This window comes from Anolis sagrei, chromosome 2 (genome assembly GCF_037176765.1).
Source record: "Anolis sagrei isolate rAnoSag1 chromosome 2, rAnoSag1.mat, whole genome shotgun sequence".
Classification (NCBI taxonomy): Eukaryota; Metazoa; Chordata; class Lepidosauria; order Squamata; family Dactyloidae; genus Anolis; species Anolis sagrei.
In genome coordinates, this window is record NC_090022.1 from 10,822,005 (window position 1) to 10,847,558 (window position 25,554).

The 25,554-nt window shown below is 45.8% G+C and overlaps 1 pseudogene; it reads right to left on the bottom strand.

Annotated features, from left to right (window-relative positions):
• Positions 1-1,440: 1,440 nt before the first annotated feature.
• On the bottom strand, positions 1,441-24,336 carry LOC132766092 (zinc finger protein 721-like; annotated as a pseudogene).
• Between the last annotated feature and the right edge of the window lie 1,218 nt (positions 24,337-25,554).

Consider the following 25,554-nt stretch of genomic DNA (forward strand, 5'->3'; position numbering starts at 1 on the left):
CCTTGCCCGCGGCCTTTGAGAAATCCCCCGCTGCAATAACTTCTCTCCAAAGCCGCTCTCTGCCAAGACCTGGGAAGCTTCATTCAGAGTTTGGTTAGAAGAGTGTCTCTGAGTTCCACATTTCCGTCTCAGTGGCTTATAGTAGTGGACGCTTCAAGGTCCATGCAGAGGCCCCCCTGTCGGGAGCAGCTCAGGACTTCATGGCTACCATTGTCATGAAAATTTAATGTGCGGTTTTTATAAGTGTGGCTTTAATATGATGTGTGGGAATGAATGGAAGGATGTATGGAACTAATAATTTTGGAAACACCAGGCCTACAATGACTACCTACCTGCATGCTGGACTAGAATTAAAAGTTGGTAATGAGAAATGAAAAGTAAACTCTGATAAGAACTGGGGACAGTGATAACAGTCCTCGTGGACAACAAGTTAAACATGAGCCAACAATGTGATGTGGCGGCAAAAAAAAAGCCAATGGGATTTTGGCCTGCATCAATAGGAGCCTAGTGTCTAGATCTAGGGAAGTAATGCTACCCCTCTATTCCGCCTTGGTTAGACCACACCTGGAATATTGTGTCCAAGTGTGGGCACCACAATTCAAGAGAGATATTGACAAGCTAGAATGTGTCCAGAGGAGGGCGACTCAAATGATCAAGGGTCTGGAGAACAAGCCCTATGAGGAGCGGCTTAAAGAGCTGGGCATGTTTAGCCTGAAGAAGAGAAGGCTGAGAGGAGATATGATAGCCATGTATAAATATGTGAGAGGAAGCCACAGGAAGGAGGGAGCAAGCTTGTTTGCTGCTTCCTTGGAGACTAGGACGCGGAACAATGGCTTCAAACTACAAGAAAGGAGATTCCATCTGAACATGAGGAAGAACTTCCTGACTGTGAGAGCCGTTCAGCAGTGGAACTCTCTGCCCCGGAGTGTGGTGGAGGCTCCTTCTTTGGAAGCTTTTAAACAGAGGCTGGGTGGCCATCTGTCACGGGTGATTTGAATGCAATATTCCTGCTTCTTGGCAGAATGGGGTTGGACTGGATGGCCCATGAGGTCTCTTCCAACTCTTTGATTCTATGATTCTATGAAATGTTTGCAACATTCCTTATGTTAAGAAGGAAATCAACATAAGCCTTGTGTTTGTCAACACCAATCAAGAAGAGTCAACATCTGGCCATGAAACTGAGATGGAGCCAGGATAGAAGACGTCTATCATTAATTTACAACTTTGGGACTACATCAGCAGAATATTCCTATAAAGGACTCAATCTAATAATACTCAAAGTGTGACAGACCTGAGGAGTCTGTTCCACCCGCTATGCTCTACTCCGTGGGAAGGAGAGAGATAGTGTACCTATGGAGAGTGGAAGATTTGCATGGGAACAGTCTAGTCACTTTGGGGTTTCTTTCTCAAGGGAAGAGGAAGAAGTGTGCTTTTGGAGTCTTAGATTTTGTGCAGGGAGTCAGGTTCTGTGGTATGGAAAACAGAGATCTGGTCCTTGGTATTGTGCTTAGGAAAAGAAATTTTGGCATTTTGGAATTATGGAAGTTTTGGAACTATGTGTTGGCAGGCTGGAGGAAAGCCGTGTCTGGCCTAACAGGTCCTTCTCCAAGGCGGGAGAAAGGGATATAATAAAGTTAGGGTGCATGAGGATGAATGCATGTACGTGTGTGAATGTTTAGTGAAAATGTATTTCCCCTTTGTCTATTTGTTAGTCCAATGTAACTGGAAGTTGTTGTACATCCAATATAGTTGCATAGAATCTGTATGTCTAAATGCTTTTCTGTAATCTCATAGACCCTCTCACACTGGAAATTGCAATAAAAAGAACATATGCTTCAGAATTATTGAAAAGTCATTTATTTATTTATTTATTTATTTATTTACCTTACTTATATACCGCTGTTCTCAGCCCGAAGGCGACTCACAGCGGTTCACAACAAATACGAACAGCAAAAATTCAGTGCCACACTTTAAAAACAGTTAACAACCTAACACATTACACAATTAATAAACAGTTACTACAATACCCATTCACTGTCGTCTCATCATCAAAAACATAATCCAGATTCGTCATCCATTGTTCAATTCCAGTGTTCATTAACCAATCATTGCACTAATTATTCGAACGCCTGCTCAAACAGCCAGGTCTTCACTTTTTTGCGGAATACCATTAGAGATGGTGCTAGTCTAATGTCTATAGGAAGGGCGTTCTACAGCCGAGGAGCCACCACCGAGAAGGCCCTATCTCTCGTCCCCGCCAGCTGTGCTTGAGAAGCAGGCGGGATCGAGAGCAGGGCCTCCCTGGAAGATCTCAAAGTCCTGGTGGGTTCATAGGCAGAGATGCGGTCGGATAGGTAGCTTGGGCCGGAACCGTTTAGGGCTTTAAAGGCCAACGCCAGCACTTTGAATTCAGCCCGGTAGCAGATCGGTAGCCAGTGGTGTCATTCATGACACCATGGCAACTATGCAGCTGTCCTAAGTGGTTTCTGGGCCAACCCACAGGGCAGGACAGACATTGGACTGGGATTTCTGTCAGGGAAGGGAGGAAGGTGGCCGTGTGGAGGAACCGCCTTTATTCCTCTTGCCGTGGACCGATCATCCTCCGTCCAGGCTTAGGCTTCCTGCGCCTCTCACCTGCCCAGGGCGGGAGGACCTATTGAAATGCTCCGCCCCAGGAGGCTTATGGGCCCAGAGTGTCAGGATTTGAAATGGTGGGCTGACTGGAGAGAGATGTGTCAGCAGCCGATTGGCTGAGTGTGCCAGGGGCCAGGCTTCTGATTGGCTGCTGAGGCCAAGAGTTCTAACTGCCATTCTGCTGTTTGTTCTCTCTTTGGACAGGGAAGAAAAATGGCTGGCTGCCAACTCTCTTGAAGCCGGATCCTTTTGAGGCTTGAGGCATATTTTAGGAATGATTTCAAAGGGCTATTTCATTCCTCTGTTCCTTGCCTGAATTCAAAGTGACCAGTGCATACATCGTTACCCTGTGTATTTCGCTCTTTACTGTTGTTTCACAAGGCTGAGTGACATTTTATTATATAGCAGGATATATCTTGGTTTAAATACTACTTACTTTGCTTATACACATTTGGCCTTCGTGACCACATTTCTGTGTACGAACCCACACGATCTCTTCAATCATCTGGAGAGGCCCTGCTTGTGCTTCCACCTCCATTGCCGGCACGACTGGTGGGGATGAGGGAGAGGGCCTTCTCGGTGGTGGCCTCTCAACTCTGGAACTCACTTCCCAAGGACATCAGGCATGCTCCAATTCTGGCAATCATTAGGAGGAGCCTGAAAACGTGGTTGTTCCAGTGTGCCTTCCCAGAATAAGGAAACTCTCAGCAATATGTCCTCTAAATGCACTTTATTACTGATCTAGGACTGTCTGCACACCCCATCCCTCTCTGAATATTCTATCCCAGTTATATCTTACCTGTTCATGCCCAGCATTATTTTTTAAATTTTAATTATTACATTTGGCCCAGCCATAGGTTTATAATTTTTTTTGTGCTATTGTTCATGTTTATTGTTTATTATTGTTTATGGGATTTGTTTTAATTGTTTTGCATTGCTTGTTGTTATTGCTTTTGTTATTGATGTGTTGTGGTCTCGGCCTCATGTAAGCCGCACCGAGTCCCTTGGGAAGATGGTAGCAGGGTATAAATAAAGTATTATTATTATTATTATTATTATTATTTACCAACCCTCACACAGAGGGCTTCCTGGCGACTCTTGGGGAATTTCCCGCCACCCTGGTCGGTGCTCCTGTCGATGCTCCGCTCACTCGCTGGAATGGTGAGACGGAAAGGGCAAGAGACACCATTGCTCCGGGACGTCCCGTCTCTCATCTCAGAGTGAACCCATCTCTTTGGTTCACTGAGGAGCTGGCAGCGATGAAGCATGAGAAGAGGGGGCTAGAGGACGTGTGGCACAGCTAATCAGACTGAACATGGATATGTGCATATTTAAGGTCGTATTCTGGGGCAGTGAAGGCCACAAACAAATCTTCCATTGTGACTGACACTGCGTCCACGAGAAACTGTCCAGCTGAGCTGTTTTGAGTGGTCAGAAGGTTGTTAAATCCTGTTTCACAAGACCATGCGGCAGCTCGATGTGAAGCATTCGCTCATTTCTTTGCGGATAAAGTTGCTCTGATCTGTTCCGACTTGGAACCCATGATTACTGCAGTCTCTAAAGATGTAACCAGAACATCTGCTTGTCTGGTTTTAATGAATTCATTTCAATTTGTGCAACCTGAGGACATGGACAAGACCCTTGGAGAGGCGAGGGTGGCCACATGCATCCTGGACTCTGCCCATCCTGGCTGGTCAATCAGGCCAGAGGAGGTTTGGCAGAGTGGGTAGACGTGGTGGTTAATGCCTCCCTTCAAGAAGGCCAAATTCCAGCCAGCTTAAAAGAAGCTGTTTTAAAACCGCTGTTGAAAAAACCATCACTGGATGCCACTCAGTTGAACAACTTGCGACCAGTTTCCACTCTCCCCTTTTTGGGCAAAGTCTTGGAACATGTGGTCGCCACGCAACTCCAGGTGTTCTTGGATGACACTGATTATCTGGATCCGTTGCAGTCTGGCTTCAGACCGGGTCATGGAAGTGAGGCAGCCTTGGTCTCCTTAGTGGATGGTCTATGCAGAGAGCTTGACAGGGAAAGTGAGCCTGTGTTGGTTCTCCTGGACCTTTCAGGAGCCTTCAACATTGTAGGCATCCTTCTGGGATGCCTAGCAGGAATGGGGCTTGGGGGCACTGTCCTGCAGTGGCTCTGCTCCTTCTTGGAGGATCGCTCTCAGAAGGTGTTGTTGTTGGACACACGCTTGGCCTCACAGCCATTGTCCTGTGGGGTCCTGGAGGGATCGGTACTGTCTCCCATGTTAACATCTACATGAAGCTGTTCATGCCTTCTCCTAGTCAGGGACGCCAGGTTTACAGGAGATAAAATAGATACAGCTTCTTCTTTTTTTTTTTTTTTTACAAAACAGCTGTATCTGTGTGGAGATCAGAGGGTGCATGCATGGCAAGAGAAAGTGGGAGGTGTGTGCTGCCCAAAGAGGCTGCGCATGCGCCTCCCTTTCTCTGCCTCTCACCGTGCAAGCTAACCTCTTTGCTCTCTGCACAGCAACCCAGCTGGGTTGCTGTGTGGAGAGCAGAAAGAGTATGTGCATGGCAAGAGAAGGGGAAGGCGTGTGCCGCCCAGAGGAAGCACACGCGCCTCTCTTTCTCTTCCTTGCGCCAAGCACGCATCCTCTCTGTTTTCCACCCAGCAACCCTACTGAAGGGCACATGCATGTGCTCCTCTCTCACTGTTATTGCAATATGCCCTTTCTCCTTCTTTTGCTGCACGAATGATAACTATTCCATGGTAAGTTTTATACTATATGGGGGTGACATGAGAAATACATATTAAAGGAGCAGCAGCATTAGTAATTGTCTGGAAAGGCACCTAGCATGTGGCAAGAGGTGAGGGTCCTGGTGCAAAAGCAGGGAATTGAAAGGATTTTTTCAGCCCTGAGCCTTCCTCCCAGGACCCTCACCTGAGTATAAGCCGAGGGGAACCTTTTCACCTCCAAAAAAGTGCTGAAACACTCAGCTTATACTCGAGTATATACAGTATGATTTTTTTAAAGGTGGCATGACAATTGTATTTAACCCTCAGAAGGATTGTCACAAGGAGCTTGCTTTCTGCCGCTCCAAGAACAGGACCCCACCTTAGGGATTTAAATGACAAGAAAGGGGACTCTACCAAATCTTAGGCCGAACTTCTCAAAGGGGTGTGTTTGAAATCAGAAGTTTACCCACAAATGCTGACCCAGGGAAAGACAGTCCAGTCCCACAGTGATACCTGTGTCCAGAGAAGCAAAAGTATTATCTGAAACAGTCCCAAGACAAACAAAGCCAAACAAGTCAAGCCAAACCCTACATGAAGCCAAAGGAATAACACGTCTTAATTGGGAAATGTTGACTATATAGTTTAGAATGTAAAGCGTAAGAATGTCCAGATCCCACCATTTCCCTTTTGCAACACATTTTATTAGTTTTATTCCAGCTCTTTGAATGATTTATCTCCTGTGTGTAGTCTCTGATGATTCAAAAAGTATGAACCCCACCTAGCATTTCTTTGTTTTTTATCTTGTGTGAATTAGGTGCTGCTTTGTAAAGTCAGTAAAGGTGTCAGGAAAACATTTCCCACAATCCATACATCTGTGTGGTTTTTCTCCTGTGTGAACTCTCTTGAGGCTCACAAGGGCTGAAGTTCAAACAAAACATTTCCCACACTCATTGACATTTGTATGGCTTCTCTCCTGTGTGGAGTCTTTTGTGGCTTACCAAGTGTGAACTGTAAGCAAAACATTTTTCACATTTCTGGCATTGTGTGAAATCTTTTGTGCTTCACAAAGGCTGAGCTGTAACCAAAACAACCTGGGAATCTGTATGTTTTTTCTCCTGTATGAATTCTCTGGTGGCTCACAAGGGATGAATTCTGAGTAAAACATTGTCCACAATCCTGGCATTTCTACAGTTTCTTTCCTGTATGGATGTTCTGGAGTTTCAGAAGTGTTTCAGAAAACACTTCCCACACTCCCGCATGATTCTCTCCTGTGTGAAAAGTTTTGTGCTCCACAAAATATGAAATGCAAGCAAAACATTTCCCATACTCCTGTCACTGGTATGGTTTCTCTCCAGTGTGCCGACTTTTGTGCCTCTCAAAATTTGTGCCTCTCACATACCTGGCATTGGTATGGTTACTCTCCTGTGTGGAGTCTTTTGTGGCTCACCAAGTGTAAACTGTAAGCAAAACATTTTACACACTCCTGGCATTGTTATGGTTTCTCTCCTGAGTGGAGTCTTTTGTGGCTCACCAAATGTGAACTGCGAGCAAAACATTTTCCACATTCCTTGCATTGGTATGGCTTCTCACCTGTGTGGAGTCTTTTGTGGCTCGCCAAGTCTGAACTGCGAGCAAAACATTTCCCACATTCTTTGCATTGGAATGGCTTCTCTCCTGTGTGCACTCTTTTGTGGCTCACCAAGTCTGAATTGCGAGCAAAACATTTCACACATTCCTTGCATTGGAATGGCTTCTCTCCTGTGTGGACTCTTTTGTGGCTCACCAAGTCTGAATTGCCAGCAAAACATTTCCCACACTCCTGGCATTGGCATGGCTTCTCTCCTGTGTGGACTCTTTTGTGGCTCACCAAATGTGAACTGCTAGCAAAACATTTTCCACATTCCTTGCATTGGTATGGCTTTTCACCCGTGTGGAATCTTTTGTGGCTCACTAAGTATGAACTGCGAGCAAAACATTTCCCACATTCCTTGCATTGGAATGGTTTCTCTCCTGTGTGGCCTCTTTTGTGGCTCACCAAGGCTGAACTCTGAGCAAAACATTTCCCACATTCCTGACATTGGTATGGCTTCTCTGCTGTGTGGACTCTTTTGTGGATCACCAAGGCTGAACTGTCAGCAAAACATTTCCCACACGCCTGGCATTGGTATGGCTTCTCTCCTGTGTGGAGTCTTTTGTGCTTCACCAAGCTTGAACTCTGAGCAAAACCTTTCCCACACTCCTGGCATTGGTATGACTTCTCTCCTGTGTGGAGTCTTTTGTGCTTCATTAAGTTTGAACTCTGAGCAAAACATTTCCCACACTCCTGGCATTGGTATGGCTTCTCTCCTGTGTGGAGTCTTTTGTGCTTCACCAAGTCTGAACTCTGAGCAAAACATTTCCCACACTCCTGGCATTGATATGACTTCTCTGCTGTGTGGAGTCTTTTATGGCTTACCAAGGCTGAACTGTCAGCAAAACATTTCCCACACTCCTGGCATTGGTATGGCTTCTCTCCTGTGTGGAGCCTTTTGTGCCTCACCAAGTTTGAACTCTGAGCAAAACCTTTCCCACACTCCTCGCATTTGTAAGGCTTCTCTCCTGTGTGAACTCTTTTGTGGTTCACCAAGTCTGAATTGCGAGCAAAACATTTCCCACACTCCTGGCATTGGTAAGTCTTCTCTCCTGTGTGGAGTCTTTTGTGTCTCACAGAGTGTAAACTCTGGATAAAAGGTTTCCCACACTCCTGGCTTATGAAATCCTCAGTTTCTTCAAAGATTTCTTCTTGGCTCAAATCTGGTAGTTTGTAATCAGCAATACATTTTGCTGATACTTTCCATTTACCATGGCTTTCCCCAGGACTGAGTGTCTTGTGAAGTATAAGTCCAATATTTTGGGTGAAACCCTGCCCACATACATTGCATTTGTAGGGCCTTTCTCTGGCAGAACCTCCATCTTTTTTGTCGCTTTGCTGCCGTCTAGGAAGGCCCCCATTGTGTCCCAAATGCCTTCTGTGTTTGGTGTTCCAGTTATCTGCTGTGAAGAAGGACAGAAACAACAATTCCTCTGTGTAAGTGATAAGAGTTCTAGGGAATTGGTATAAGAAAGAAATTTAAATGATCCTTAAAACAACATAGATATGGAGGAAAATAAGATATAAGTGCTGTCCTTTCCCCACCCCTTGTTCCGTAAAGATGGACAGTGTTTGACTGCCTGGAGCCTCTAAGGGAGAGGTGAGTAACATATGCTCTATAGGCTACCTGTTCCTCAGCCCAGCCTGGCTTTTCATTCTGTCTTCTTTCTGGGGGAATTGATGACTTTCCCTTCACATTCAAACGCTTGCCTTCTTCTCTAGCTAAAACTTTACCTTGCTATCACCCATTTCATAAATCACTCTCTCCTTTTTACTTCTCTCCCCAATCTCCATTCCTCTCTTCCAATGTTCACTTAAGGTTGGATATTTCTGCTCCAACGTAGAAGGACCTATAACTAATTTCAGAGTTCTGCAGAGATTGTTACGGTTTTGTATGACAAAGCTGGAAAGATACAAGATAGTGACTGTAAAGAAAGAGAGTAAAGATGAAGGCAGAGAAGGGAACAAAAAAAGGAATGTCTGCAGAACTCGGGCAGATATAGTGACATCCACGTAACACCACTCTTGAGAGGGTGGATATTGTCTCCTAACCATCCCGGTTTGTGAGGAGTGAGAAGACTGTGCACTCTATTGGAAACGGTTACATTTCTGCCATTGTGAACCTACCAAAAATGACACTCTTACCACTTGAGTGAGAGACGCATAGAGTTTCATTACTGCTATATGTCTCCCCCAAATGCACAAAAAATCCCGGGCCCCAAACATTCACAAGCACAGAACATAGAACGCATTATGTTGCAGGTCACCATCTTGCGAAGGACTGAGGCATGGGCTGTTTGTGTGCTGGGAGAGGCAGTGTAGAAAGAGAGCTTAGCTTCAGACATGTAAAGGCTAGCCTCCCTGGTTGTGAGGAAAAACGAGGTTGAATACCACACCAATAATAAGATGTATAACCGCATCTGCGTATCTGAAGCCAGAGGAAGTTTGTTCTGTTTCGTGATCACAACAACAATATTTGTTATGGTCCATAGAGCCATCAGTAAACAAACAGTCATTTTGAATTATCCCATTTCAGGAGAAGATCATTATACAAGATACATCTACACGGTTTCAAGTAATACCCCTATCGAAGCTTAGCTGCTTCCTCCGCCTTGTTGCCACTAAGTATAGCTGCTTCCTCCGCCTTGTTGCCACAGTATATTCCTCATATACTGTGAGGAATTTTGCCACTAAGAGTCACCCTGTGGCACTAGTCCTCTAAGGGATATCTAACAATCCTCTGCGTATGAGGGATGGCTGGTCATGCGGGACAGGATTGGATATAAAAGTTGCCTACGTTGCACTGTGTGACAGCGGCACTGCAATAAAATGTATTGTGTTGTTTCTATTTCGTTTCCTCCACAGGGACATAGTCTTTGGGAGGAAGGAACTCCAGGCAGTCTGCCTCTTAGCAGCTCTGAGAGAAATACGTTGAATCTCGCCTTTGTAAAGAGACCAGTTGAGGCAAGGGTGTGTGGTATGCTTGGACTTGACTCCAGTTATGGAAGCCTTCCCACTGGAGTCCAAATTGGTGGTAATGTTGCAGTTGTTCAGGCACCAATTCAATACATTATGCTTCATGAAGGTATGGGCATCTAATTGGTTTTACCAAAACCCTTCCATATACCTGGTTTTAATTCTTTTTAAAATATTGTAATTCTCTTAAAATGTCTAAATATGTTTTAAGTTTTAAAACCATTTTCATCATTAGCATCCTTTGCCTTTGTTTTCTCAGTTGTCCTGGATGCCCTTCCAGGATCTCTGTATTGAGAGTGGAATATTCAAAGGTCCAGGAAGTCATCACACAGACATCAACCACGAAGGAAATAAAACATGACAGCCACAGTCCCACCTGAGGCCCTGAGAAAGTTCAAGAAGGAGGTTTAGGTCAAGAGGAGAAGCTGCAATAGTTCCTAAAACATGCCACCTTGAAATAGCAAATCAGCTGAGTGAAAAAGAAGGGAGATTGTCCTCTGTATCAGAAAGACTAAGGGACCCATATATTACTAGCATGTCATATGTTTGTAACATAAGGCCTGTCTTGAGGACCTTCAGTGATTGGGATGATTAACATATTGCGTCCACCAGAGAGCTGCTGACTGGGATCCTGCATTTGGAAATAGAAATCCCCATCAGAGAGGGAGCCTTACCAAGAGAGTCCACCATCTCATGAATCTCCTCCATGATCCGCACGTGCAAGGCTTTCTGATCAAGATCCAGGAGAGCCCACTCCTCCAATGAGAAATAGACAGCCACGTCCTCAAAGGCGATTGGGCCCTGGCAGGAAAAGAAAACATTTTTTCTCACATATAAAAAATCAAGAAAAATATGTACAAGAATCTCTTGGAAATGATTTAGGTTTCTGTTGGTTCAATCTTTCCTTTTTCAACATATGTTTGATGATGAAGCCTGGAAGGAATGACCCCCAGGCAGCTCCCTTCCTCCTCTCCCAGGAATCCTTCTGCTTACCTGATTCACTTCCACTCCATCACAAAGGGGAAGAACTGACTGAGGATTCTGCAACAACATCATTCCAGCCTCTGAGAGAGAGAGAAAGAGAGAGCAAGGGGTGGAAAGTTGAACACATAAACATGTCTCAGAGGTGACAATTACAGTCCTGAAAAGAAACCTATTAGAAAATGGCCCTCTGAACACAGGATCATTCTCCAGCCCAGGAATATGTAAAGCTTTGGAGTTTAGGCCATTTCATCTCAAGCAGTTCTTTAAGTAGCTCGGATTGAAACTAGTACTGGGCTTGGTAGTTCCAATTGACTAAAGTAGTTCCAATTGACTTTTGCAAACCAAATCATACTTATATACTCATTTCAAGCTGAAAGGATACGACATCTATGCATTCTCTAGCTCAAACTGATTGTGGATGTGCTGCATTCCTCTGAAGGCCAATTTGCATAGACATAAAACACCAAAACTCCCAGAAGGGTTCCTCCTTACCCTTCAAGGCTGCAGCCTCATTTCCTTCCTGCTTGAGTTCCTTCTGCTGGAAGTTCTGGATGGTGCCTGAGTGAGATCTTTCGGATTCAGGGACATAAGGCTGGACTTCAATGCAGATATTTTGGGTCTGGAAGAGCAGAATCATAGAATCATAGAATCAAAGAGCTGGAGGAGACCTCATGGGCCATCCAGTCCAACCCCCTGCCAAGAAGCAGGAATACTGCATTCAAATCGCCCCCGACAGATGGCCACCCAGCCTCTGTTTAAAAGCTTCCAAAGAAGGAGCCTCCACCACGCTCTGGGGCAGAGAGTTCCACTGCTGAACGGCTCTCACAGTCAGGAAGTTCTTCCTCATGTTTAAATGGAATCTCCTCTCTTGTAGTTTGAGCATTATGGAGTATGGAGAAAGATCAGGGTCATCAAATTTGAGCAGAGCAGCAATTGAGCTCACAGTGGATCTGGAGGTGAGAGCAGGAGGGGCAGAGCAGGGGGAAAAGAGACCGAGGGAGCAGAGTCCGGCTTCTCCCTCACATCGGTCCCATCTTGAAAGGAAGGCAGGAGGTACACTTAATCTCTCCATCAGTCCCCAGGTGAGTGAAGCCAAGAGGCAATGCTCTCACCTGTCCTTCCTGCTTCTCGTCCTCTTCCCGACTCAGGAGGAAGCCTTCCGCCAGGGCCACCGCCTGGGAAGAGGTCTCTGCCCCACACTCTTGGACCCAGCTCCCCATCTCTGGGGGCAGGATGCAAAGGCACTTTGGAAATCCAGATGACAAACAGAAACTCTGCATTATTTAAACACTTATAGGGGGAAAAGAGGAGCCAGAGAGGCAGGTGAGTGGGTGGGCAGGGGAAGGGGAAAGCCCTGGGCCCCCCTCTCTCTCTCTGCCTGCCTGCCTCTCCCTCCTCCCAAGGATCCCCTGGTTGGAGAATCTGGTGACCTCCACTCCCACCTTAGTCCAGGCTTGGTCCAAGTCCTGGCCCTCCCTCCAGGCTTCAGCCCCTTTGGCCCTTTGGAGAAGAAGGTCTGGGAAGAAGATTCACCGGAAGGAGAGGAAGGAGGAGGCGGAAGGAGGAGGTCAAAGGGGGAAACTCTGCTCTTCTCTCCCAGCCAGGCAAGGAAGAGTGGAGTGGAGGGAGTTTGGTTCCTAGAGGGGCAAGAGAGGCAGGTCTGAGGAATCCCACTTCCTTCCTGCCCCTCTGGGAACCACACTCCCTCCCCTTAACCCTTCCTTGCCCAGCATTACACTGGAAGGAGGGGGAATGAGCATCTCTCCAAAGCCCTGGAACCAAAGGACTGAAGATGAAGGCAGAGATTGACTCATGGAGGAAAAAAATCCTTATTCATAGGATTTTTTTTGTTCATTCGTTCAGTCGTCTCCGACTCTTCGTGACCTCATGGACCAGCCCACGCCAGAGCTCCCTGTCGGCCGTCACCACCCCCAGCTCCCTCAAGGTCAGTCCAGTCACTTCAAGGATGCCATCCATCCACCTTGCCCTTGGTCGGCCCCTCTTCCTTTTGCCTTCCACTTTCCCCAGCATAATTGTCTTCTCTAGGCTTTCCTGTCTCCTCATGATGTGGCATTCAAAGTACTTCAACTTTGTCTCTAGTCTCCTTCCCTCCAGTGAGCAGCTGGGCTTTATTTCCTGGAGGATGGACTGGTTGGATCTTCTCGCAGTCCAAGGCACTCTCAGCACTTTCCTCCAACACCACAGCTCAAAAGCATCTCTCTTCCTTCGCTCAGCCTTCCCTAAGGTCCAGCTCTCACATCTGTAGGTTACTACAGGGAATACCATGGCTTTGACTAGGCGGATCTTTGTGGCCAGTCTGATGTCTCTACTCTTTAATATTTTATCGAGACTGGACATTGCTCTCCTCCCAAGAAGTAAGCGTCTTCTGATTTCCTGGCCACAGTCTGCATCTGCAGTCATCTTTGCGCCTAGAAATACAAAGTCTGTCACGGCCTCCACATTTTCTCCCTCTATTTTCCAGTTGTCAGTCATTCTTGTTGCCATAATCTTGGTTTTTTTTATGTTTAGCTGCAACCCAGCCAATTTGCTAGGAATGTTAGTGAGATCATATCTAACTGGTCTGTGTATTTTCCCTGATCTCTTTAGTTTTATTCTAAATTGAGCAATAAGAAGTTCGTGATCTGAGCTACAGTCAGCCCCAGGTCTTGTTTTCATTGACTGGATGGATGTCCGCCACCTTTGGCTGCAAAGGATGTAGTCAATCTGATTTCGGTGTTGACCATCTGGTGAAGTCCATGTATAAAGCCGTCTTTTAGGTTGTTGGAAGAGAGTGTTTGTTATACACAGCGAGTTTTCCTGGCAAAATTCTATCAGCCTGCTTCCCGCTTCATTTTGTTCTCCCAGACCATGCTTGCCTGTGATCCCAGTTGTCATTTGACTTCCCAGCTTGGCATTCCAGTCTCCTGTAATGAAAATAATGTCTCTTTTTGGTGTATTATCCAGTAGGTCCTGCAGATCCTCATAGAACTGATCTACTTCTGCTTCTTCAGCAGCTGTGGTTGGGGCATATATTTGGATCACTGTGATGTTGAAAGGCTTTCCTTGCACTCGAAGAGAAGGCTGAGAGGGGATATGATAGCCATGTATAAATATGTGAGAGGAAGCCACAGGGAGGAGGGAGCAAGCTTGTTTTCTGCTTCCTTGGAGACCAGGACGCGAAACAATGGCTTCAAACTACAAGAGAGGAGATTCCATCTGAACATTAGGAAGAACTTCCTGACTGTGAGAGCCGTTCAGCAGTGGAACTCTCTGCCCCGGAGTGTGGTGGAGGCTCCTTCTTTGGAAGCTATTAAGCAGAGGCTGGATGGCCATTTGTCAGGGGTGATTTGAATGCAATATTACTGCTTCTTGGCAGGGGGTTGGACTGGATGGCCCATGAGGTCTCTTCCAACTCTTTGATTCTATGATTCTATTCTATGAATTGAGATCATTCTGTCATTTTTTGGGTTGTATCCAAGCACTGCTTTAGCGAATTTCTTATTAATTATGAAGGCTACTCCATTTTTTCTATATTCCTCTTGTCCGCAGTAGTAGATCTGGTAGTCATCTGATGTGAAGTGGCCCATTCCAGTCCATTTCTGTTCGCTGACCCCCAGAATGTCTATCTTTAGTCTTGACATCTCACCAAGAACAACATCCAATTTGCCCTGGCTCATAGATCTTACATTCCAGGTTCATGTGGTGTGTTGATCTTTAGAGCATAGGATTCGTCGTTCACCTCCAGTACCGTCGGCCGCTAGCCTTCCTTTCGGCTTTGAGCTAGCTGCGTCATCACATTTGGGGCTAGTTGAACTTATCCTCTGCTCCTCCCCAGTAGCATTTTGGCCATCTTCCGACCTGGGAGTCCCATCTTCCAATGGCATACCGACATATCTCTGGTTGTACTGGTCCATTTAGTTTTCTTGGCAAGGATACTGGGGTGGTTTGCCGTTGCCTTCCCCAGGGATCACGCTTGGTCTGACCTCTCTGCCACGACCGTCCCGTCTTGGGTGGCCCTTCACGGTTTCGCTCATGACATCATTGAGGTGCTCAAGCTCCAGCGCCACAACAAGGCGGTGACCCTTTGCTGGAGATAGTTGGAGATATTCATATCTTTGCTGGAGATATTCATAGGATAGTTAGATGTATTCTCCTCCTGCCAAAACCTTGCTCCCCAACCCCACTGAACATTAAGGGGAATCCATCTCTCCTGTGTGGAGTCTTTTGTGCTTCACCAAGGCTGAATTCACAGCAAAACATGTCCCACATTCCAGGCACTGGTATGGCTTCTCTCCTGTGTGGAGTCTTTTGTGCCTCACAAAGGTGGAACTCACAGCAAAACATTTCCCAGGGAGCAGAGCAGAGCATCCATCTACACAACAGAGAAAGAAGGTCTCAGCTTGGGGTCAAGTCCCAGGGCTCCCTTTTCCCAAGGAGGAGGAGGACAGGCTTGGGTGGGAGAGACAACCAAAGCACCCACCACAAGCAGGCTCTTCCTTGCACACAGCCTTTGAGGAATCCCCTGCTCTCCAAAGCCGCACTCTGCCAAGGGAGGGAAGCTTCATTCAAAACATACGGTATATACTAGAGTATAAGCCAACGCAAATATAAGACAAAACAAACGTGAACTATACATGGTTTGTTTTACATTACACCACAACGTACTGTGTATACTTGAGTATAAGCCGACCCAAATATAAGACAAAACACCTAATTTTACCACAAAAAAATCAGGAAAACGTATTGACTCGAGTAGAAGCCAAAGGTGGGAAATGCAGAAGTTACTGGTCAATTTTAAAAATAAAAATAGATGCCAATAAAATTACATTAACTGAGGCATCAGTAGGGTAAATGTTTTTGAATATTTACATAAAGCTGTAGTTCAAGGTAAGACTGTCCAACTCTGATGAAATCATTATTGTGGAGGCTGAAAGAGTGTGGCGTCTCTGAAACTCTGGGGCAGAGTTTCAGAAATGCGGAATGGAACTGAAAGAATGCCAATGAGAATGATTATTAATTGTTATCATTGCCCAGTGGCACAATGGGTTAAACCATTGAGCTGCTTAACTTGCTGATCAAAAGGTCGCAGTTTTGAATCCGGGGAAAGGCATGAGCTCCCGGTGTTAGCGCCAACTTCTGCCAGCCTAGCAGTTTGGAAACATGCAAATGTGAGTAGATCAATATGTTTCACTTCAGCAGGAAGGTAACGGTGCTCCATGCAGTCATGCCGGCCAGATGGCTTAGAGGTGTCTATGGACAATGCCGGCTCTTTGGTTTAGAAACGGAGATGAGCAACAACCTCCAGTCGGACACGACTGGACTTAAACTCAGGGGAAAACCTTTACCTTAATCATTGTTCATACTTTCTCCCAGTCATGGACTCCAGGTTTATAGGAGATAAAACAGACACAGCTTTTACATTATGCAAAAGTTTAAAATATAACTAAAATAAAATAAAATAGAGACCATTGGAAGGAAGAACAGCAAATATAGAAAACACAGAACATGGAAAGTCTTTTTTCCTGTCCAATCACCCCCCAAAGGCCTGAGGAAACAAAAGGATCTTCACTTGCCTACAAAAAGATAGCAAATGGTAGTTCCCCATTTTTAGCCCATAAGAGGGATATTGTCTGTCCATCCATCCATTCTTTTCTCAATTAAATGCAATCTATTATGTGCTGTGGTTTCACATATTCTCGCTTGCACCCTCTCTATCCTCTGCACAGCAATCCTGCAGGAGGGCGCATGAATGCCAACAGATGGGGGAAAGAGGTCTGCTCCTCCCTCCCTGTTATTGCCCTGTGCTTTTTTCAGCCCCACGCCTTCCCGCCAGGATCCTCAACCGAGTATAACCTGAGGTGATCTTTGTCACCCTAAAAAAAAAAGGGCTAAAATTGAGCTTATACTTGAGTATTTACAATATGTTTTTTTTAAAATATGTGGCATGACAATCGAAGGATTGTCACAAGGAGCTTGCTTTCTGCTGCTCCAAGAACATGACCCCAATTTAGAGATTTAAAGGACAAGAAAGGGGACTCTACCAAATCTTAGGCAGAACTTCTCAAAGGTTGTGTCTGTATTCAAATGTTTACCCACAATGGCTGACCAGGAGAAAGACAGTCCAGTCCCATGGTAATACCGGTGTCCAGAGAAGCAAGTGCCCTGCAAAACAGTCCCAAGTCAAACAAAGCTAAATAAGTCAAGCCAAACCTTACTTGAAGCCAAGGGAATCACATCCCTTACTTGGGAAATGTTGAATGTATAGCTTACATCACAAGAATGTACAGAACCCGCCATTCCCTGTTGCAACATATTTTATTAGTTTTATCCAGCTCTTTGGATGATTTCTCTCCTGTATGTAGTCTCTTATGGTTCAAAAGTATGAACCCCAATAAAAACATTTCCCACGTGCCTGGCATTTGCTTGTTTTTTAACCTGTGTGAATTAGGTGGTGCTTTATAAGGGATGAAATGTGACTAAAACATTTCCCACAATCCATGCATCTGTGTGAGTTTTCTTCAGTGTGAACTTTCTTGTGGCTCACTAAATATGAACTGCGAGCAAAACATTTCCCACACTCCTGGCATTGGTATGGTTTCTCTCCTGTGTGGAGTCTTTTGTGGCTCACAAAGTGTGAACTCACAGCAAAACACTTCCCACACTCCTGGCATTGGTATGGCTTCTCTCCTGTGTGGAGTCTTTTGTGGCTCACCAAGTGTGAACTTTGAGCAAAACATTTCCCACACTCCTGGCATTTGTATGGCTTCTCTCCTGTGTGGAGTCTTTTGTGATTCACCAAGGCCGAACACGCAGCAAAACATGTCCCACACTCCAGGCACTGGTATGGCTTCTCTCCTGTGTGAAGTCTTTTGTGGCTCACCAAGGTGGAACTCACAGCAAAACATTTCCCACACTCCTGGCATTGGTATGGCTTCTCTCCTGTGTGACGTCTTTTGTGCCTCACCAAGACTGAACTACAAGCAAAACACTTCCCACACTCCTGGCATTGGTATGGCTTCTCTCCTGTGTGACGTCTTTTGTGCCTCACCAAGTGTGAACTTTGAGCAAAACATTTCCCACACTCCTGACATTTGTATGGCTTCTCTCCTGTGTGGAGTCTTTTGTGATTCACCAAGGCCGAACTCACAGCAAAACATGTCCCACACTCCAGGCACTGGTATAGCTTCTCTCCTGTGTGAAGTCTTTTGTGGCTCACCAAGGTGGAACTCACAGCAAAACATTTCCCACACTCCTGGCATTGGTATGGCTTCTCTCCTGTGTGACGTCTTTTGTGCTTCACCAAGGCTGAACTCACAGCAAAACATTTCCCACACTCCTGGCATAGGTATGTGTTCTCTGCTGCATGGAGTCTTTTGTGACTCACTGAGTGTGAACTCTGGATAAAAGATTTTCTACACTCTTGGCTTATGAAATCCTCAGTTCCTTCAAAGATTTCTTCTTGGCTTAGATCTGACAGTTTGTAATCAGCAATACATTTTGCTGATACTTTCCATTTACAATGGCTTTTCCCAGCACTGAGCGTCTTGTGAAGTATAAGTCCCATATTTTGGCTGAAACACTGCCCACATACATTGCATTTGTAGGACCTTTCTCTGGCAGAGTCTCCATCTTCTCTGTGGGTTTGCTGGTGTCTAGGAAGGCCCCCAATGTGTTCCAAATGCTTCCTGTGTTTGGTGTTCCAGTTATCTGCTGTGAAGAAGGGCAGAAACAGTGTGAGTGATAAGGACTCTAGGGAATTGGTATAAGATTGAAATGATCCTTAAAACAATATAGAAATGGAAGAAAATAAAATATAAATGCTGCCTTCTACCCACCTCTTGTTCAGTAAAGATGAACACTGTTTGACTGCCCGGGGCCTCTAAAGGAAAGGTGAATAACATATGCTCCAGAGGCTACCTGTTCCACAGCCCAGCCTGGCTTTCTATTCTGTCTCCTTCTTATGAGGGAATGGATGACTTTTCCCTTCACATTCCAATGCTTGCCTTCTTCTCTAGCTAAATCTTTACCTTGCTCCCACCCATTTCACAATCGCTCCCTCCTTTTTATTTCTCTCCCCCAACCTCCAGTTCTCTCTTCCCAGGTTCACTAAAGGTTGGATTTTTCTGCTCCAAAGTAGAAAGTCCTATAACTAATTTCAAAGTGTTACAGAGATTGTTACAGTTTTGAATGACAAGGCTGCAAACATAGTGACTGTAAAGAAAAAGAGGAGAACAATAATGAAGGCAGAGAAGGGAACAAAAAAGGGAATGTCTGAAGACATCCACGTAACACCACCCTGGAGAGAGTGGATATTGCCTCCTAACCATCCCGGTTTGTGAGGAGTGAGAAGACTGTGCACCAGAGGGAAGAGCTGTTGGTAATCCAAATGCCGCAATTACAGAGACTTCTTGGAAATACCATTCTGTGGACTGTCCCTTTGTTCAGCCAATCGGTCTGGTTCCAATACCTGTGTAATTCTGCCCAACTTTTACAGAGGAGCTGCAACTTCTTCACCTATGAGAATTTAGAGAAGTGGCAGGGGATATATGAACTATTTCCTAACCTTTAGGTCGGAATGAATATACAGAGTGTTTCAAAAAGATCGACTCAATTTGAAATAGCTAAATTTCTGCAATTGTGACTCTACCATGAATGACTCTTTTACCACTTGAAAGAGAGGGGCATAGAGTTGGATTACTGCTATATGCCTCTCCCAGGGCACAAAAAACCCCCGAGCCCCAGTTATTCATAAGAACACAACATAGAACGCATTATGTTACAAGTCACCATCTTGTGAATGACTGAGGCCAGGGGCTGTTTGTGTGCTGCAAGACACAATGTAGAAAAAAGGATAGTGTAGAAAAAAGAGGCAGCGTAGAAAATTTTATTAATTAAGTAATTAATTAATTGGGGTGCTTCTACCCCGCCCTTCTCAACCCCCTAGGGGGGACTCAGAAAAAAAGTTGGCCTGCTCGGTTGGGAGGAAAAACTAAGTTGAATACCACACCGATAGTAAGACGTATAGCCATCTGCGTATCTGAATCTGGGGGTGGGGGGTGGGTGGTGGTGTTCTTTTTCATTATCCATTCTCTAGCCACTTTATTTATTATTTATTTATTTTATTTATTTATATACCGCTCTTCTCAGCCATCAGGCGACTCAGAGCGGTAAACAACCAGTATCAACAACACAGTACAAAAGCATTAATCATTTAAAACAGTAATATCAATTAATTAACATCAGAACATCAATACAACAATACAGGAAAACAACAATCCATCACGTCTCATCAATAGAATCAGCATCCGATCTTGTTGTCCATTAATCCATATTCCAGTAATCAATCAGTTGCACTGCTTAGTTGAAAGCCTGTTCGAAGAGCCAGGTCTTCACTCTCTTCCCAGTAAGGAGGGGGCCGATCTAACGTCTGTAGGAAGGGCGTTCCACAGCCGGGGGGCCACTACTGAGAAGGCCCTGTCTCTCGTCCCCGCCAGGCGTGCTTGTGAAGCCGGCGGGACCGAGAGCAGGGCCTCCCCAGATGATCTTAACGTCCTAACTGGTTCAATCTGTTTCCTCCCTCTCATTGCCTCTTTCTCTCACACACACACTCACCAGGGGGTGGGGGTGGGGAGAAAGACACAGAATGATCTGGGGTAATCACTCTTGATAGATTTTCTAGGAAGCCCAGTTGCAATAATTGCGTGTGGTATGCTTGGACTTGACTCCAGTCATGAAAGTCTTCCCACTTGAGTCAGAATTGGTGCTAACGTTGCAGTTCCTGAGGCACCAAGTCAAGTAATTATTCTTTGTGAAGATTATACAACACAACAGCCACATTCCCACCTGAGGCCCTAAGAAAGTTTTAAAAGGAGGTTTAGGTCAAGAGGAGAAGCTGTAATCGTTTCTAAAACATGCCACCTTGAAATAGCAAATCAGCTGAGAGAAAAAGAAGGGAGATTATTCCCTGTATCCGAAAGAGTAAGGGGCTCTTATATTACTATTATGTCATATTAGTCCTTGGAGTCCTTGTGGATAACAAGTTAAACATGAACCAACAATGTGATGCTGCAGCTAAAACAGCCAATGGGATTTTGGCCTGCATGCATAGGAGCCTAGTGTCTAGATCCAGGCAAGTCATGCTACCCATGCTCTATTCTGCTTTGGATAGACCACACCTGGAATATTGTGTCCAGTTCTGGGCACCACAATTGAAGAGAGATATTGACATGCTGGAATGTGTCCAGAGAAGGGCGACTAAAATGATCAAGGGTCTGGAGAACAAGCCCTATGAGGAGCAGCTTAAGGAGCTCGGCATGTTTAGCCTAAGAAGAGAAGGCTGAGAGGAGACAGGATAGCCATGTATAAATATGTGAGGGGAAGTCATGTGGAGGAGGGAGCAAGCTTGTTTTCTGCTGCCCTGGAGATTAGGACACAATGGAAGAATGGCTTCAAACTACAGGAAAGGAGATTCCGCCTGAACACTGGGAAGAATTTCCTACCTGAGAGAGCTGTTCAGCAGTGGAGCTCTCTACCCCAAAGTGTGGTGAAAGCTCCTTGTAAGGAGGCTTTTAAACAGAGGCTAGATGGCCATCTGTTGGGAGTGCTTTGAATATGATTGTCCTGCTTCTTAGCAGGAGGTTGGACTGGATAGCCCACGAGGACTCTTCCAACTCTATGATCCTATGATTCTACATATTTCTAACATAAGCCCTGCCTTGAGGACCATCAGTGATTGGGATGATTTCGGAAATTACTTCCACCAGAGACCTGCTGACTGGGATCCTGCATTTTGAAATAGAAATCCCCATAAGTGAGGGAGACTTACCAAGAAAATCCACCATCCCATGAATCTCCTCCATGATCTGCACGTGCAAGGCTTTCTGACCAGGATTCAGGAGAGCCCACTCCTCCAAAGAGAAATGGACAGCTACGTCCTCAAAGGCGACTGGGCCCTGGTGGTAAAAGGAAAATAAGGGAAATCAAGAAGAATAATTACAAGAATCTTTTGAAATGATTTACATTTATGTTGGTTCAATCTTTTCAAAAAAAAAATTGATAACAGAGCCTGGAACCAATGACCCCCAGTCAGCTCCCTTTCTCCTCTCCCAGGAATCCTTCTGCTTACCTGATTCAGTTCCACTCCATCACAAAGGGGAAGAAATGACTGAGGATTCAGCAACAACATCGTTCTAGCCTCTAGGATAACAAGGTGCAGAAAGTGATCACAGAGGTGACAATCACAGTCCTGAAAAGAAACCTATGAGAAAATGGCCCTCTGAACGCAGGAGCATTCTCCAGCCCAGGAATATGTAAAGTTTTGGAGTTTAGGCCATTTCATCTCAAGCAGTGCTTTAAGTAGCTTGGATTGAAACCAGAACTGGGCTTGGTATTTCAATTGACTCAAGTTATTCTTTGTTGTCTGTTTGTCTTCCAGCTCAGTTTCAGGGCTCATCTTAGCTCCGGGTTTTACCTGGGAACATACCGTACGGCTGATATTTCAGTCCCACTAAACAGTATGCAAATGTAGAAGTAGAAGGATAAAGAAAACTGAAATCCCACTGAAATTACACCTTTTGCAACCAAATGCTTACCTATATACTCATCTCAAGGCCAAATGACCCTACATGTATGCCTTCTCTAGCTCAAACGGATTGTGCATTTGTTACAATCCCCTGAAGGGGAAAGTTACACCGGCATAAAACAGCAAAACACCCCCATGGGTTCCTTCCTACCTTCTAAGGCTGCAGCCCCATCTCCTTCCTGCTGGAGCTCCTTCTGCTGGAGGCTCTGGGTGGCGTCTGGCAGAGTTTTCTCCGATTCAGAGACATCAGGATGGACTTCAATGCAGTTAGTTTGGGCCTGGAAGAACACAGAGTATTCCATAACTAGTGTGGAGAAAATTTTAAAAATCCACAGACCTATGTGCATGGAATTTTTGAAAAGAATAACTCTTGAGTTTGAAACAAATGCCATGCTCCCCTCCCATCCTTTTCAATGTTATATCTAAGATCAACAAATTAGAGTTGAGGAGCAACCGAGCTTACAGTGGATATGGAAGTGAGAGCAGGAGGGGCAGAGCAAGGGGGAAAAGAGGCTGAGGGAGCAGAGTCTGGCTTCTCCCTCACATCTGCCCCATCTTGGAAGGAAGGCAGGATGTACATTTAATCTATCAGTCCCAAGGTGAGTGAAGCCAAGAGGCAATGCTCTCACCTGTCCTTCCTGCTTCTCGTCCTCTGCCCGACTCAGGAGGAAGCCTTCCGCCAGGGCCACCGCCTGGGAAGAGGTCTCTGCCCCACACTCTCGGACCCAGCTCCCCATCTCTGGGGGCAGGATGCTCAGGAACTGCTCCAGGATCACCAGGTCCAGCATCTCCGCCTTGGTGTGTTGCTCTGGCTTCAGCCACTGGCGGCAGAGAGAGTGGAGGCGGCTGCAAACCTCTCTGGGTCCCTCGCCCTCTCGGAAGGAGGAATGCCTGAAACACTGGCACTGTGTGTGTTTATCCAGGATCATCTGTGTAGTTATTTCCCAGGATTCCCCACTGTTTTCGGGGGCTGTGCCTGCTTGAGGTCCGGGTGAGTTGAGTCTCTCCATGTTGGAACCACTCTGATGAAGAACCCTACCGTATCCAAGATGCTTTTCCTCCCTCTTTTCACAAGGGAAAGAAATCCCTCAACAGGCTTGACTCCAAAATTCTCAGCCAAAAATCACATTTCCTCTGTGAAAAAAAAGGCAGAATTAGACAACAGACTTTGGGAGGTTTTTTTCTTTTAGAGTAAAAAAAAAAACCCTTAATTTATCAATTTCCGAGCCAGGTAATGCTGGGCACTCCTTCCACTCGGGCCTCTGCTTCTCCAGCCTCCAGACCCACCTGGCCTCACCTGGCCTCCCATTGAGCTCCCATTCAGTCCCACACTGAATCCCCCCTTGATTCCTTCAGCTGATGGCTCATGATCCATAGCCTTTCTTGTAAATATAATAAATAAAGAAACATATTTGGAAATCCAAATGACAAACGGAATTATTTAAAACACTTCTGGGGGGAAAAGAGGACCTAGACAGGGAGGTGAGTGGGTTGGGCGGGGAAAGCCATGGGCCTCTCTCTCCTCCGAAGGATCTCCTGGTTGGAGAAGTGACAACCTCGCAGTCTGTTGTGATGACCCCCAATCCCCTTTGCATCAGGCCCCCTTTTCTCCATGGTGAAGGTGGCTCAAGGCCAGGCTCCATCTCCTTTCAAGGAGGAGAACTTTGGAAGTGGTTGTTTTCCTTATTCTAGATGAATGTGTGTCTCCATGTGTGTCAGGAGGCCAACCTGTGAGTGAAACAGGAATGGGCCAACTTCGTGCCTCTCTCCAGGTGTTTTGGGCTTCAGCCCCTCTTCAGCCCTTTGGAGAAAGTCTGGGAAGAAGACTCACCGGAAGGAGAGGGAGAAGGGAGAGGCCAAAGGGGGAAACTCTTCTCTTTTCTCTCAGGAAGGGTGAAGGGGAGGGAGTTTGGTTCCTAGAGGGGCAGGAAAGGTCTGGGGAGGCCCACTTCCTCCCTGCCTTTCTGGGAACCACACTCCCTGCTCTTAACCCTTCCTTGACCAGCATTACATTGGAAGGAGGGGGAAAGAGCCTCTCTCCAAAGCCCTGGAACCAAAGGACTAGATATAGCCATGGAAGAACAATTCCCTGTTCATAGGATAGTTAGATAGATATATTGTCGAAGGCTTTCATGGCTTTCATGGCTGGAATCACTAGGTTCTTGTGGTCCATCCTGATGAACCAGCCTGGACACAGCATATTATTTGAGAACACAGAAATGTTGGACCACTCCAACAACCACCATGTCAGGCTACAGAGAGAAGCCATTGAAATCCACAAGCATGTGGACAATTTCAACAGAAAGGAAGAGACCATGAAAATGAACAAAATCTGGCTACCAGTATTAAAAAACTCTAAAATTACAACAGCAAAACAACAGAGAGGAAACAACCAGGCACAGATTAACACCTCCCAGCAAGAGATTTTCCCAGGCTCAGGCAGGCCTTCAAATGCTAATGAAGGTGATCAGCTGAAACATTCACACCTAATTGCAGCACTGAAGAGCTCCTTGCCCCACCCCAGCCATTCCACAGATATATAAACCCATTGTCCTAATTCTAACAGACCTCACTACCTCTGAGGATGCTTGCCATAGATGCAGGCGAAACGTCAGGAGAAATGCCTCTAGAACATGGCTCTATAGCCCGAAAAAACCCACAAGAACCTAGTTAGATAGATATCTTCTCTCCCTGCCAAACCGTTGCTGCCCAGCCCCACTAAACATTAAGGGGAATCCATCCATCCAGGGAGCAGAGCAGAGCCTCCACTGACAACAGAGAAAGAAGGTCTCAGCTCGGGGTCAAGGCCCAGGGCTCCCTTTTCCCAAGGAGGAGAAACACAGACTTGGGTGGGAGACACAACCAAAGCACCCACCACAAGCATTCTCTTCCTTGCCCACGGCCTTTGAGATATCACCTGCTGCAAGACCTGCTCTCCAACGCCACTCTCTACCAAGGCAGGGGAAGCTTCATTCACTTAGCATGCATCAAGAGGTGAGGGTCCTGGTGCAAAAGCAGGAAATTAAAGAAGCTTATACTCAAG